Source organism: Diospyros lotus, chromosome 10, assembly GCF_014633365.1.
Source record: "Diospyros lotus cultivar Yz01 chromosome 10, ASM1463336v1, whole genome shotgun sequence".
Taxonomy (NCBI): Eukaryota; Viridiplantae; Streptophyta; class Magnoliopsida; order Ericales; family Ebenaceae; genus Diospyros; species Diospyros lotus.
In genome coordinates this window covers 4,412,706-4,430,314 of record NC_068347.1, presented here as the reverse complement: position 1 = coordinate 4,430,314, position 17,609 = coordinate 4,412,706, and positions in this window count along the sequence as shown.

Sequence of the window (17,609 nt, the reverse complement as noted above, 5' to 3'; positions counted from 1 at the left end):
CAGGTCCTAGTGGGAGAGTACTAGATTTGGGGCTTAGTAGCAGTGGTCTATAGTGTGTGTACGTGGAGCCACTCAAAATAAAAGATGTCTGGGAGTCTGTTGAGTTTTATAGTGTTTTCTCAGTTTAGATCTATTTTATATTTCAGTTGAGGGATTGTCCCTTAGTCAGAGTTTATGCATTTCAGTTTGTATTGACTCAGAGTTTTTATTCTAGTTGATTGAGATGTTCAGTTATGGTATCAGATTTCAATTTATTAGTTAGTTTTATTTCATTTTTCCCCGTAGCACCTTTTCTCGGGCAGTTCTAGGAGAGGGGGTGTTACAAAAATTCCCAAAATTCTTTTGCTAATCCTTCACCCTTGGGTTTCACCATTTTTAATTTAGATGAAGGAACTAATTAGATCAAACCTAAATGAAGTACAATTATACTTCAAAATGAACATCAATATTATATTTCTAGTAGCCAAGATTGTTATCAAGGTTAACATGTTCTAATAAATCATAACATATCAAAAATGATGTATAAGTTTACTATCATTCTAATGGCTCAGTACAATACTAATTAGAGGTAAATTTTATAAAAATATTAAGATAGTGTTTGTTAATCAAGATATAGATCATAAAAAGTGAGATATGGAAAGCATTTCAGATAAATGTGGTTTTCATTATGTTTGTTAAATTTGACCATTGGAAAAGAAGTCACATGACTTCTTATCTAGGCTTTTTTATATAAATTTATCTCTCTCTCCTGATTAGGGGTCAATATTTCCTAAATCTTAATGAATTATATCCCTATTTTGGCTTTATAATTATGCTTAAAATAAATAATTATTTGCATTACATATTATTACAGGATGAAGCAAGGAAGTCAACTTCTACAATTAATTAGGGGCATAAATTGAAGACATTGGATTACCCATTATTGTTGCTCAAATTCATGGGCCAACTATGGAGTCTAGAGGATGTTTCAAGTGCACTTGACCCAACTATCAAATAGAATCCAACATAAGAAAGGCCCAAGACCAACCAAAGGCCCAAGACCAATCAAAGGCCCAACAAAGCCCAATTTGTAGAAGACTTTTCTTTGTTTTGTATTTTTATGAGTGTTTTACCACCTAAAGTCTTTTGTATTCTTATGAGTATTCCACCACCTAAAGTCTTTTGTTTTTTTTTTTTTGTCTTTTACCTAATTTTCTTCCACTAGTTAGGTGGATGTTTTGTGAGTGGCCATTAGATATAATTATGTTTAGTTGAATAATTGTGTGGTTTGTATTGCATCTTGTGGGCTATAAATAGCTCACATTGGTGCATTTGTGGGAGGTTGTTATTACTTGAATCAAAGTTTAGTTTTGTTCTAGAGAATTGCTCTTATTCTCTCTCTTGTTTTCTCTTGTAATCTTACTTCCTTTCTTTTTTCTTTTAAATTATTATGTCATTTATTGTTACTTTATTATCAACAGCCTAAATGGCTGGTTAATTTCTGCCTTTAAATTTCTGCAATTTTAATTCTTCTCTTTTAATTATCCACAGCCTAAATGGCCGATTAGTTTCTGCTATTTTAATTCTTGTCATTTAAATTCTATTATTTAAATTATGCCATTTAAATTCTTGTCAATTAACTCTTAAATGGAAATGAGTAGCTAAATCTAATCTTGGGTTAAGGCAAGGACAGTGTCCAACGCCAATGATTCCCAAAGAAAGTTGCACTTTAAATGAGTAACATTAATTTAAATTTCAGTATGAGTGAGTTTTAACTATTGGGAAATCACTAGGTTTGGATTAGAGCGTAAGCCTAACTTAGAGCTTTCATGTCATGCATGGGAGTTACTAGAACTGGAAACGCTATCATACCCAAACCCGAATGATTAATTTAGTTATTTTGTATATTAATTGTAATTGGATTTATGGTAGTTGCTTAAATTAGAATCCCGCATATCATGTATGGGGATTGCTTAAATTAAAACTATCATCATCTCTAATTGCATTTAGTAACAAACCCTTATATCTGAAATTAAAATAATGTTACTAACCTTGTTTGCTAAAATTTGGGAATCAACAAGTTGGTGCTGAAATTGTCTTAACTCAAGTGCTATCCAATTTTATATCCTCACATTAAGCATTTATTTCAACTTCTACCTTGCTTTATTTTCTAATATCTATTATCTAAAAAAAATCATAAAAAATCTTGTTACCAATCCATCTAAATGCGTGTGCGTGTGTGTGACATTCTTTTTCTTTTGCCATAAATAAATCTCTCAATGGACGACCTGGTCTCATTCAAAAAGTATAAATTTAAATTTAGATTACAACTGCACTCATACACTGATGAGTATAAACCTCTCACCTAAATAAACAAAAAAATATAAAATTTTTATTATGTTTTGTTTTGTGTTTTAATTGCAGGGTGAGAGTGCAGCCAAATTTTGGCGCCATTGCCGGGGAGATTGAGGCAAAAACAAAAAAAAAAAAAAAATAAGAATAAGCATCTCCTAATAAATTCGGTAACTCTGTTTCTTCTTTTTTTCTTTTTACTTTATTTTTGTTTGTATATGGTGTATGATACTTAGGTCAGGTAGAACTATAGAATATCAATCACTCATGTCTCAACACAATGAGAACATGCCACTTGCACACAACATGTCTGCACGTGGTAGTGACCACGGTGACCCTGACCCCATTGATCAAGAGATGATTAGACCCCTTAGGGAGTATCTTCATCCTCCTAGGCAAACAATCCCTTCATGCATTATTCTTCCCATCAACCATCATAGTTTAACTTCAAACCTAGCATAATTCAATTGTTGCCAACTTTTCATGGTATGGATTCTGAAAATCCATATACTCATATGAAAGAATTTGAGGAAGTATGTAGCACTTACATGGACCATACAACAAATGAGGATGTCATAAGATTAAAACTCTTTCCATTCTCACTAAAAGATAAGGCAAAAATGTGGTTAGGCACTCTCTCACCTACATCTAAATCGAGATGGTGGATGCTAGACCCAAGTCTTGGGGAACTAGATTTTCTTTGGCATTGCTAGGAGGAAAAGCTACTCTTGGTACGTGGAGGAAGGCAATGAGAGGATGAGCCCATGATGAGTTATCTGGACCGAGTGGAAATAGTATTTCAGTTGAGTACACGTGAACCCTATGGGGCCTTCCAAAGAAGCAAGTCTTCTTCACAAGGAAGTTCATGAATGAAGCATAGGGATAGCTTACTAGAGTCTTAATGATGGATATGCATCTTTGGTTCCATTATGATGATTTTGTTGGCGCGGTGAGGCAACAAGCCGAGCTATGGGAACCTTGTCAGACCGTACCTTATGACTCTACCGAAGGCAAGACCGTTTGTGGGGAAATTCCTTCAGAGGCCGTGGAATGGGGACTGACTTATCAGAAGAAGGAAACTACTGGACCTGAATTAAGTGTAGGCAGTAATGGATACCTAGATTGCTTAGTTGATGAGGCAATGTCCCACGCTGTTGGGGATGAGGAAAGCACTGCATAGTGAGGGTGCTGCTATAGTCTATAATAGTGAGGGTAAGAGTTTGTTGATTTAATTGGGAATGTAATGGTAAAGTGCTTTTGTGACTATGTAACTTTTGGAAGATGCATGTGTGTAAGATGTGACTGATTATGACGTAGGATGGGAAGTTTAAGTGGCCCGACTTGGGAAAATTTAATGATCATTCATTATTTCGATTCACATAAATATATGTATGTGTACAAAAGGAGAACAAATGACATGGAAACAAGTTGCATTGCAATTCTAAGGAGTTTAAATTACAGGAAATTTGAGGAATGGCTGTAAATTTAAACTTGGGTATTTTGTATTGTTAAACTTAAGATAAGTGGTCAAGTTAGACAAGCCGGTAGGTTTAAGGATGCACGGTGAGGAAGTTGCCGCAAAATACAATGGAGATAAAACTCGAAAGTTGTCTATAAACGGAGTTTAGGGATGTGTGATGTGGATAACAGATAAGGGAAAAGCCTCGAGTGAAGGTGATAAGTGGTTAAATAGCTAAGAAAGCTATATGGAAAAGGGGTATAGGACCCCAGATGGACCAAAGAAAAAAACGAGAAGCAAAAGGAGGAAAATTATGGGAGCGAGCTGCTAGAACCTGGAATGTGAGCATCCAAGGCTTAATAGTTAAGGGTTTAAGTCGCCTAAGGGATTTGTCATGTGGAGATGGTATTGATGCATTTTCAACGTAAGCTTTTCCCGTGATGTTGGATTTGATAGGTTATATTCTTGGTTGAGTAGTACGTGTTGAAGCAAGCATGACCTAAGGGTGTCATGTTAACTCTCGAGGCTTTAAAAAAGGGAAAGGACCGCTCTCATGAGAAAGGGAGCTTGAGGAATCGAGTGTCATTGAATTATTATCATAGGCTAAAGAATGCGATATATGGACGGAATAATTGTAATCAGAGAGGTGTAAACACTTGTGAAGCATGTGAACTGGGAATACTTCGGTGGTAAATTATGAGATTTCGAGGTAGGTATTCTACCCATAAGTAAACTACCAGGGCGAGTACGTAGTTGTATCCATGAAGAACTAGGTTGGGAACCTAAGAGTGACTCGTGTAATTACTCGTAGAAATAACTAATTGAGATTTTGGATCGAGAGTACATACGCATATGATTATGTATATATATAAAATATAGGTTAGCCTATAATAAGAGGGGAAAAAAAAGGTAATACGAAAATAGTAGGCCAGTGCATGGCTAAGGGGAAATAAGCAATAAGGTGAGAGCCTTATTCAGCATAGCAACTGTCAACAAATGGTAAGGAGCTATTGACCAGTTGCGAACGGTCGCCAGTGTACCTTTCGTTTGGTGACTGTGTTGATGTTGGACTTGGTTTTCTAATGCCACAAGAAATAATAATAATTACAATAAAGTTATCTATATATATATATATATACAAAAATTCATGTGGTTTGCGATACTGTAATATATCGATTTTGCATGGGTAAACATATAGTAATGCATAATTAAGAGGGAATCCACTATTGTTAACTTAGGGAAAGGGAAATCAAATGTCGGTTGATGAGCGATAGTGACCAAGGAAGTGAAGGATCTATTATTAGATTGGATAAGTAAACGTGTTAAATGAGAAGGATATATTGGAAGAAATGAAGTTGTAGGAGCTCATAGTGAAATTTTAAGACTTTGAGACAAGGATAGTGCTCGGTCAAATGTATTCATTAGGGGAGAGTCCTAATGTTCTATGAGGAGGAAACATGGGAGATTTAGAACATGCATAGACTGTAGCACTCGAAGTAAATAACTATAACGAGTAAGAACCTCCATCGTGAGTGGATAATTTGTTGGATTGCATGTTAAGGCGATGTATCTTTGAAGATTGGCATGTGGTCAAGATGGTACCAGTGAATGGTAAGATGGGAAATAAGTCATCTCAAAAAGGGTATTGTAGTGTTATCGATGGAATGAAAAATACTTGTCGAGTGAAGAGATTCACTGGGAATACTTAAGGGTTACTTGTACAAAATGGGAAATTGCAAAATGTATGCTATGGTTAGCAAAATGCGAATTTGATTGAAGGAAATGGTTTCCTTATGGACCCTATCTGAGGCTTGTAAGGTACATTATATTATTCACCTAGGACGATTTAAGGAGAGATGTGGCGAGATTTGTTTTACAATGTCTAGTGTGTCAGCAAGTTAAGGTAGAACGTCAGAAACTCGCAGATTCAATGCAATTGTTATCAGCACGAAGTGGAAGTAGGATAATGCTCCCGTGGACCTTGCGTAGAGATTACCTAGGCTGGCAAAGAGAATGAGGCCATTTGGGGTACTAGTAGTCGAGATGACTAAATCAGCCCCTCTTGGGTAATTAAGAAAATGTTTTCCCGAAATAGTAAGACTACATGGTATTCCGTCAAGTATTTGTGAAATGTTGCACATTGCCTCAGGGACTGGATGGAAGTTCAACACTGCATTTCATCTATAGGTTGACAGGTAGACGAAGAGAACTCTTCAGGCATTGGAAGAGGTGCTACTGGCACATGTGTTGGATTCCCTTGGTACGTAGGGTGATCATCTTCCATTAGTGGAGTTCGTTTATGACAATAGTTACCATGCCAATATTAGGCCACCACCCTATGAGGCGTTTTATAGCAGTCTACGCAAGAGGCCAGTGTGTTGGGAGGAGGATGGGTATCGGGCCTTGTTGGGACCCCAAGTTATCAAGAAAACATTTGAGAAATCAAAACTGTTAGGGCTTAGATGGAGACGGCCCAAGATAGGTAGGAAAGTTATGTAGACCGGAAACACCAGGATTTAGAATTTGAGATGTGAGACCATGTATGGTTAAGGATGATGCCATGAGGTGCATGCGATGTTTGGAGCTCAGGGAAAACTAACCCTTGTCCTATTGACACTTTCGAGAATCGCAGTACGAATTGGACCTTTGGTGTATAAATTATCCTTGTGTGGCCGATGTGCACTCGATGTAGCACATATCAATGTTAAGAAAGTATGTACTGGATTTTTAGCATGTGGTTGATTTTCTTTAGACCATAAAAGTCATGAATGATGTGTGATATGAGAAAATGTCATTAAACATTTCAGAACGATGAGAGAAGGAATGGGAGTGTAGATCAAATCCTTTTGTAATGGCCGGTGGCAATGTCACAATTAGGGTGAGGTCACTCACAAAATTGAGAATGAGTTGAGGCGTTTCCTTTCCAATTGTTTGTGTGGTTAGATGCGAATTTGGGGACCAAATTCTTTGAAGGGGGGAGAAATTGTAATGACCCGTTAGGGGGTCTAGACATTTTCAGGTATTTTATTTTGGGCTCAAAATTTTTTCTTTAATTAATTAAGGATTGAAAATATTCTTTTTATTATTATTGGAATAAAGAGTAAGTGGAAATAAAAATTTTGAGGCCTATCCAAATGGGATTAAAAAATGTGGGAAAAGTCCAAATAAATTGGGTCATTAAGATGTTTTCAAAAAATTTTAATTATATTATGAATGGGCTTGGATGATGATAATTTATTTGGGTTAGTGAGTTGGGCCATGGAATGGCCCACGGCATGGGCTGAGCCCAATTGAGAAATGAGATTTGAAATTTTTAAAGGAAAATCATAATAAAATAAATTGGCCATCAAATGTAAATAGTGCCCTTGGTCTTCCTTTGTCTATGGCTAGAAGGGAGAGGCAATCAGGTCATTTCGACCAAGTTGTAGGGGCAGACTGTGCATTTCCCTCTTCATGCTTTATCTGCGTTGGCAACCTTTATGTGTTGTGTGCCTGTCTTTCCTTTTCTGCAACTCTTTCTTCCTTTTGCTCCCATTTTTTGTGTTGGCCGAGAGGAGCTTCAGGAAGAGATCGGATTCTTCTGCATAGCGAAGTCATCAAGCAAGTTCTTCTTACACTCTCCCTCTTTATTTTCAGTGCAAGCTCACTTATATGCCTTGTATTTCACTCTCTTGGATTTTCTGTTATCTTCTGTATTGTTCTACAAGTTCTTCTTTCACTCCCCTTTGATTTACAGTGCAAGTTCTTTTATAGATCTTCTTATATTCTCGTGCAAGCTAGCCTATATCTTCTTTTGCTGATACGATTGATGTGTATATGTTGGTTCGCTGTGTTCATTTTAGCTCATTTTAGTTTGTTGTGTTCTTTTTAGCTCACTATGTTCAACCTTTTGTTTATGTATCTCCTTGTGGTCTTAAAATGGGGTTTGTTTTCACCCCATGCTTTCTTCGTGAATGGCATTTTATATAGCTAGGTGAGGATGAGAACCTCTGCTCGTTCTCTATCCAAAGTAGCAGTGTTAAATGTACGCATATATATATTTGCGTGTATATCGTATCTGAATGAGCTCATTGTTCCAAATGCCTCTTTATAATTGTATGTGCTATGTCAGAATGTAAAATGCTAAGTCATCTGACACACATTCAAATGATTTCATTAAGGTATTCGAAGGTCTCGTATCAACAGCAAAAGCTCAACTGAGAATATATACTGTTCACCCATATATGAGACCCACTTATAAATACACATATACATACATGTGTAATGAGCTGTTACCCCTCACTGATTTGAAAAGCTTACTCGAGCCATGCCCTGCTTAGACAATCCACCATATACTCATGCTTAAACAGTCGTTCGAATGCCCCTGTTCTGTTCGACAAACCCAGTTATATATGTATATACACATTCAGCTTCATTGATGTTCCAGTGAGCTCATTCCGAGTTCTTTCCGTGTGTCATTTCCGCAAGCTCTCCCCGTAAGCAGCGAACACATGACCTCGAGCTCATCCCGAGCTCTTCCCATAAGCCTTTGATTGCGAATTGTCTACTCACACCCTATTCATTTATACATTCCTTGAGCTCGTGAAGTAAATGTTTGCATTTTCTTTAATTTATATTTTACCTTTCATTTACTTTAATACATAAATGTAAATAAGAAAGTACCCCCCATTTGGATTCAATAAAAATATCAAAAAAATCAAAATTCATAACAATAAAAAAATAGAATTTTAGTTTTAGTACAAATTCAAAAATTTATGATTTTACCACCCTAAAAAACATAGCTTCCATTTTTTGAACAATTTATTAAAAATCATTCTTACAACAATGAATGTTAATTATCAAAATACCAGAAGTTAGTTTTTCAAAATGAAGACATTTACAAAAATATGTTCTAGTTGATCCTTCACCTTAGAAAAAGTTTAGATTTATTTTGATCGAAAATTTCAAAGCAAATTTTGATATTCACTTTAGGCGATTCTTTTAAATATCTTTTAAACTCTTCATATGTATAAGAATGAAAATAGTTTGGATTTCATTTGAACAAAACAACACTTGATATGAGTGAACAGTTATCTAGTATTGTGAGATGGGCATAAAATATATATAAGTATGGTAATAGCTTGTGAGAGGAAATTCTTTTTGGGTTGCCATTCTTTCTTATGATTGAGTCATGAGCTTAAATGCAAGTAACTGTATACTGGAACCAGTTAAGTGAATTCAAGGAAATTATAAGAAGGGAAAAATAACATATTAAATCTCTAATACTCCTCAAATGTTGAATCAAGCTTTAACCTTAAATAGCATCTCCCAAAATTACTTCTAGGTTATAATTTACATCTTAAACGTGAAAAATGTTATGAAATAAGATATGATGAATTATCTGATAATGGTAAAATACCCGGTATAAGTAAATGGTGTTGAAAGGATGAATATTGAGAAACAAGAATTTAAATACATGTGGTTGGCAAATGCATACATGTACATGTTACATATATATATATGTTTTGCGCACCTATTATTTTGCGCGGAGGGAGAAAGGGTACCCTAGAGCACCTGGCACAAGATCAGGTGGCCATAGCCAGACGAGGTTGGCTTCATATTTATTATGAGGTTTTATGAAACTTATGCACTTTTTCATGCATCGATTTATGGCTTGAGAGCTGGGAAAATTGATATTGATAATGAAATGATGCACTCTTACATGTATTGATTGATGGCTTGCGAGCTTGTGATAATTGATATACATTGAAATTTTATGCACATCTGCATAGTGATACATGGTGACATGATATATTAAGTTGAATTGATAAATTCATGAATTATGAATCTTGTATATAATTATGGAGTCCTTGACTCTTCTTGGTGTCATCATGTTCTTGGATCCTATATATTGTTCCTTGCTTCTCGAACTTGTTGAGTCTTGTGGCTCACTTGATCTATTTTGCCATTCTAGGTGAAGGAAAGAATGTTATTAGAGGTGAGTCCAATAGGACTACAGCCCAGGGATAGTGGTATACGGAGATGGGTCCTAGCTTCAAAGATCCTAAGATCCTAATTAGCGATTTGGTGAGGATTATAGTGATGATGATTTGTTATGTTATTGGCATTTGAGCCTCTTATTATTTTATATGGCCATCAAGCCTAGAGTCGTGAGATATTGAAAATGTAATTAAATCTTATTTAAATTGCTATTGCTAAAAATGAAATGAGTTGTTATTTGAGTCTAATTTTGTTCTATATCATCTTTATAATGACCTTCCTTTCGAATATCCTATGCTAAACGAGAATATTCGGAAGCAGGCCTTACAGTTAGTATCTCATCCCGTCATTTCAAGGTCTTGAGCTTTAACGAAGCCGTAGTCTTCATAGACGACATCTCTATTTAACCAAAGAATTTTTAAAATACCAATTCACCCCCCCTCTTGGTGTGTGTCATAGCAGTTATATTCTAATACTACTAACCATGAAGATTAGACCAAGATGATGTTATGATATTGTTTTATCCAAATAAAAGTGCAATTCTTAAACAATAATTTAATTTTGGGCCTATTAAGTAACTAGGAAAACACCATGGCAAGAAAAAAAATGGTTTAATTTTAATTTCAGGTTTAATTGACCCATCGGGTTTAGTACCCAATAAAGCCCGATTAAATTTTTTTTACATTTTTTAATTTTTTTTTCCTTCAATATGAGGATTCCATTATTACAAAAATGATCTCTTCATAACTAGGAAAACTCATGGCAAAAAATAAAAAATAAAAAGTGATTTAATTTTAATTTTGGGTTTAGTTGGCCCATCAGGTTTAGTGGGCTAGCGAAGCCCTATTATTTTTTTATTTTTATTTTTCAATCTGTGGGTTCCACTATTACTAAAATGATCTCTAGTAACATTATCCGGATTAATTGAACGTAGAATGCCAACAAAATTGTCACTTGGTGGATGTGATGCCAATAGGTGACTATCGATCAAGTGTTCTAACTACCTACTAACCATGAACATTGGACTAAGATGATGTTATGATATTGTTTTATCCAAATAAAAGTGCAATTCTTAAATAATAATTTAATTTTGGGCCTATTAGGTAACTAAGAAAACACCATGGCAAAAAAAAAAATGGTTTAATTTTAATTTTAGGTTTAATTGGCCCATCGGGTTTAGTAAGCCAACTAAACATGGAACGGGTTTCGTTGGCCCACCTAACTTGGTCATAGAGTTTAGTACCCAACAAAGCCCAATTAATTTTTTTTTATATTTTTTTTTATTTTTCTTTCAATCTGAGGATTCCATTATTACTAAAATGATTTCTTTAGTCTCTTTATTTGATCATTTTTTCTATTTTGGCATTCAGGTTCTAGGTAGAACAGATAATGAGATAAAGAACTTTTGGAACACCAATGTTAAGAAACTCCAACAAGTCGATCATCATCAATACACCAGTTACAATTCCTCTTTGCTCCATTCTCATTTCTCTAACTCTCTTCAAACATTAAATCCTTCACCAACAACATTCCATACTTTTACATCTCCTTCACCACCATCAAGTTCCTTTAATTAAAACTTTCAACGTCAATTACCACTTGCTAGTTCTCAAACCAAGTTTACTAATTTTGACTTCACTCCATCAACCACCGATACAACTGTACGATTTTTGGTCTTCAGAACTGAGTCATTTAGGATGTCCCGGCATGCCTAATTTTTATCTTGGACGCTTATGCGTGCCAGCGAGTGTGGTACCTCCCACTCGAGCGAGTTTCGGCTCGTAGTACAGGTATTGTCTGCCTTTAGGGCAGTAACATGTTTATTATAGGGACTTGAGTGCTAATACATTTCTTATTTGGGCCTTAAGATCCTGTATATGAGCATTAGTACTTCTACAGTTGGTACATGTATCAGTTTATGAGATTGCATGGCATGTTATACATGAGTTTCGGTTTGTTATGCACTTGAGATGCAAGTTGACTCTTAACACCTGCTCTATCCGTCTTTCCTTTCCTTATGAGCTTGCTTAGTCATTTGGACTCACCTTGTTTTCTCTTCATTCCAGGTGAAGGTAAGGACCTGGTTGCACTACAAAAAAATCGACATTTAGTTGCGATTTTTTTCGCATTGAGCGGCGATTTTTAGCAACCGCTGGAGTAACTGTTGCTAATTATAATTCTTTGGGCGATTTAAAAATTGTCGCAAAATAAGTGATTTAGCGGCGGTTTTTATAATATTTAACGGCGGTTTTAAAATCGTCGTAAAAAATTAAAAAAAAAAAATTTTAGCGACGATTTCAAAATCGCCGCGAAAATTAATAAAAAAAATTAAATTTTTAATTTTAACCGCGGTTTCAAAAGTACCGCAAAAATTAATAAGAATTCTTTTCTAATTTCCAGGCCCGCCCGCAAGCATGGCCAGCCCGACCCGCGCCCGGCTGCCCGAGCGTGGGCACCTAGCCCTTGCATGCGCACCATGTGGCGATGCTGAAAATTAAATTCCAGCCTTTCCCTCCCCAGGTTTCGAACCCAAGATCTCTCTTACGCGCACACGTGCGAACCGCCTGATCTGCAAAGCCCCCTTGACATATATGCTCAGATATATATTATATACTAATCTAGCAACTAATTTTCAGATTTATATTTTATATTTTTAATATATATTAAAAACATTTATTAATTGGTTACTTTTTAAAAGAATAATGGAATAAATTAAAAATAAAGTAATTGAGTGAAATTAAATAAATTAATTGATTAAAAATAAAAAGAAGATTTTATATATTTTTTAAAAATTATTAAAATTTTATATATTAAAATTTTGTTAAATTTATTTTTATTTTTTTAAATTAAATTTTTAATGAATTTTGCTATTAATTTAAATTCAATTTTAAATTTAATTTTAAGATTTTATATTTGTTTTTATTAATTTAATTTTTAATTATTTTCTTAAGCAAAATTTAATTTTTTTAATGTATTTTGCGACGATTTTTGAAAATCGCCGCAAATGTTAATTTAATTTTAATTTTGAATTATATAATTTTTTTGAATTTAGCGGCGATTTTTCAAAAATTGCCGCCAAATTTAATTTTTTTAATGAATTTTGCGGCGATTTTTGAAAACTACCGCAAATGTTATTTTAATTTTAATTTTGAATTATTTAATTTTTTTGAATTTAATCGTCGCAAAAAATCAATTTTTTTGTAGTGTTGGGGCAAGTCTAATACTTTCCGACTTCTTTGTTAAGCGGTGTACAGGGCCATGCAGACTTAGCAATTGTCAGCCTAGGGGTTTGTTTTTGTGCATTTTGCCACTTTTGAATTGTATCTTTCTTCAGTTTATTCGAGTCTGTATGGATTATGTTGTATTTTGTGGCTAGTGTGTTGATGATATATGTTATGCATGCCTAGGTTATGTAGACCTAGAGATCAGTTGTTGTATAATATGTTGTGGTTTAGATACTCATGCTAGGATGGCAAGTTTCCTTTGTCAATTGCTTGCATGACAGGTTCTTTCAGAACCAGGTTATCTCTATTTTAGTAGGGCACTCGCTTTGGTTCTTTGAGGACCTGGGTGGGGCCGTATAATGCTTATCTTTTCTCAATTCCATACTATACCAGGGGTGGGTAGCTCCTCTAACCCATTTCAAACCACCCCTGGTGGTTTTACTACATCTGTAGAAGGTTCTTCCAACATGATTCAAATTGTGCCTAAAAGTCTTGGGTTGAATACTACACCATCCATAGGGGGCTCAACCAACTCATTTCAAGCCATGCCTTGCTACAACTTTGGGTTCAACATAACACCATCTTTGGGAAAGTCCTCCAACCCCTTTCAAAGTACATATAGTAATTTTGGGTTCAACAATACACCATTTGTTGGAAGCTCGTCTGACCATATTCAAACAAATGTTAGTGGTTTTGGTTTCTTAACTACAACATTAGTGGGAAACTCCATTAACTCATTTCAAACCAAATCTAGTGGTTCTAGATTCAATGTGGATAAGGCTTCCAATCCACTTCAAAACACATATCATGGTTTTTCTTTAGATACAAAACCAACCACAGAAGCCTCTTCCAATCCACTTGGTTTTGCCCCCATCTCACAACAAAAATTTGATCAAAATCAATCACTAGTTATGGGGAAGACTACACAACCTTCTCATTGGCATATAAATGCTAGTTATAGGACACAAACACTTGAATTGGATGATGAAAGAGAGTTGCAAGAAGTTATTGAGAAGTCCAAGGCGTTGATGCCATTCAAATATCAAAATAAAGAAATTTCCTTGAAAGGTAAAGATAAGGTCATATATGAATCAAATGCAGAGTTTATGGACATTCTCGCACACCAATAGTTGATTCAACTTTACCTTGTTCATCCGTGGGTGAGTTGAAGTCATTTATTATGTTTTTAATGTTACAGCTAAGCATGCATTAAAATTAACGAATCTTATTTAATGATATTGCTTTTAAACTTTGGTAATTGATTGAAAGACATTTCTTTAGTAATAAAAAGTTTTAAATGAAAATTTAATTTTGATAAAACTATATAATATCTATTTACTAAAAAAATCATAGTAAAAAATTAAAATTAAAAAAAATATCATTGTTGCATATAACCCCATATATATCATCTTGTCAACATATAACCGCATAATAATAGCACTATCATTCATTGTGTTGAGGGTTCAAATAACCTTTTAAGTTAATTTACACTTGAGAAAGAGATTGCATAGCTAGTTGTGCTTCTTTTAAACTCATTATAGTATAAAGAACATTAGATTTACATAACTTTACTCCACTTGAAATTTATTATTAAAATCTATTTGTTAATTATTTCATATATTATCATTTTTTTTATTTTTATAAAGCATGTATAAGTTTAACTTTGTTAATATATGTAGGGATGAAAGAAAAAGAGCCACTAGAAGAGATCAACCCACTTGATGATAATCTATCCTTCTTGCTTGATGCACCAATTGATGAGGATGACCATGCTTTGTTTCTTAAAATATCAAATGCTTCAATTGGATAATCACCAAATATGGAAGTAGCAGTTGAAGATTCATCAATGGGTCTGATGTTAGCTTCTCAATTACTTCTTGATGACACCATGGCAGCAAAAAACAACGAGAATGAAGGCTTCTAAAATGTTACTCAAATAACAATCAAAGAGAAAGGGGTGCAACTTATGGATGTGCTAAGAGTTTGTTTCTTATGCTTTAAAATTTTGTATTTCTATGATTTTTGCTAGCTTGTGGGTGTTTTACTTTTGTCTTCTACTAAGAGTACTCCGTTTGGTCTTTTGTCGAACATAATGTTATTTCCTATGTGGTAAAGTCAACCTAATTCTTCTAACCATGAGACTTTGATCATTGGTTGGGGAATTTGGTTATCGTGGTGCTCTTAGATTATCATGCAGTTGTTCTAGGTATCAAACTTATTCTAGTTGGTGTGTCTATGCATATATGCACGGACTATTTTAGTTCAATATTTGCCTAATACTTGACAATAATTTTGTAACGACCCGTTATTCGGTCGAATTATATTAATTTGGTGAAGGTATCTTTAATTAATTGAGTAGTGACTTTAGGACATTGTATGTGTTATTTTTAGGTAATGTGACCAAAGTAGAGAATGTGAAAAAAGATCAAATGATTGATTCTAATGGAAATGGGACCCACGACTTTGCAAGGTATGTAACTAAGCATTTTATGAAATTTTGAGGTATTAGAAATATTGTAATATGACTTTTAGCTTAAGTGTGTGTAAATATATAATGGAAAATGGTTTATTAAAATAAAGGAAATGATTGTTAGTGGAATATATATATACTAGCGTATACCCGTGCCTAAAGGCACGATATAAATAATATTAAGATTAAAAAACAATTACAATTTATACATATTATGTTAAAATGCTCTACAAAACTCAAATAAGAAATAAATATATAAAATTTATAATGTTCACTAATATTACAAATCAAAATATAAAAGCAAGTAAAGTTATTATATACTTGTTAACATTTTATAATAAAAAGAACTTAGTATGTTGCTTTCATAGCATAATAACACTTATATCAGGTATAACACTACCTTCCAAGCATTTGCCATGTTTCTATAGCACTCTTCAAAGTGTGGCTCAATTCTAAGAAGTAGTTGTGTGTTAAAATTGAAGATTGACAACAACATTAGTTATAGTTTTCTTAATTGAGGCTAACTGGTACTTAATAGCCTGCTGCTTTTGTTAGTTAGTTCTCTACTGAACCCTCCCTCTCCCTCTCCCTCTCTCCATACATAAACATCTGTCCACATAGTGGCTTGAACATATAAGGTTTTCATTTATCATTCTTCATTATTGAATGAACAACAAATTACATTAGAAACTGTTGTCCGAGCAAACTAAATGGAATATTAAGAAAGAGCATTGCGTAAAAAGATAGAAAAGAAACTGAAGAAAAGAAGCTGATCATTTTCTGGAACTTAGGCAACACCATGAAAGAGGAAATTGGGTTTTTTAAACTAATTAAAAATGCAGAAGGTTAAGAGACCTGATAATATAAATGCAGTGGGTTGCTCTCATAAACAGCATTGTAGTGCTCCAGAGCTTGCTTATAATTTCCATCCTTGTACATGTGATGTGTAAGCCCCAAATGCACATCTTCTTCTGCATCATCAACAACATAATCTCATCTCATCAACATATGACACATCACATACAAAAACCAAAATTGACAAAAACTACTAAAACATAAAGAAGAAAATTATACAATGCCCATGAAAATTGCAATCCCATTCATAAGGAAACAATCATTCATTGGGTATTATTTCATTTTTTTTTTAAAATTCAATTACTAAACCTCCTCTAGCCGGCAACAAAAAAGAGAGAATAATCTGATCAAACAATTGACATGACCCAACAATAAGCTTGAATCAGAAAATAAAATGAATATGATTGAAAATAGAGTAAATGACGATCAATCATAAACGAAGAAAAAGAAACCCTAGAAAATGTGGGGAAAGTAACCTTGAGAATAATCAGGAGCGGACTCCAACTTATTAAAATTCTTAACCAATAGCTTGAGTTGGCAGGTAGAAGAAGAAGACACTAAATCATCAAAACGAAATCTGCACCCATCCATACAATGACACAAAATTCAAGACTGTAAATGTTAGATTCTTCTGAACTCCTAAAACAAACTACAAATCTAAAAGATAAAATATATGCATTAATGAGAATTTCACGTATCAAAAATTCAAATCCAATTAGCAGAGAGTTAGATCTGTGTTCATCCATACAAAATTCAAGCCATGTAAACATCGAATTCCTCGAAACTCCTGAAACAACCTATAAGTTAAATTGCGCTCCTTTTTAACACCACATATTCTATGCATCAGATAAAGAGCATATTTATTTATTAATTAGAAGGGGCACTGTGTCTTGAAGGTTTGGAGTGAATAATAGATCTTCTTCCTTACCAACACTTGAAAGCTACACATCATTATCATCATTTAACCCAAACCCAAGTGAGTTAACTTAAAGTTGTAGCCATGTTAATGAATGGAAGTAGGTTAGCTTTCAGGGCATATTCCTTATCAAGGAGAAACAATTAATTTGAATGGAAGAATAGAAACAAATTAAGGCAGCTGTACCCACATAACATGTAATGTAATTACTATATATATAATTAACCACTTGAATGTTAATTGTCATCCTCTAGGCATGAAAATAATTAAAGTCTATTCTCAACCCACATGAGCATGCATGCCAATTTGATTAGAATGTTTGGGGACCCTCTTTTTGAGTAATTAAGTTTATTTACTCAGAAATTAGAACTCGCA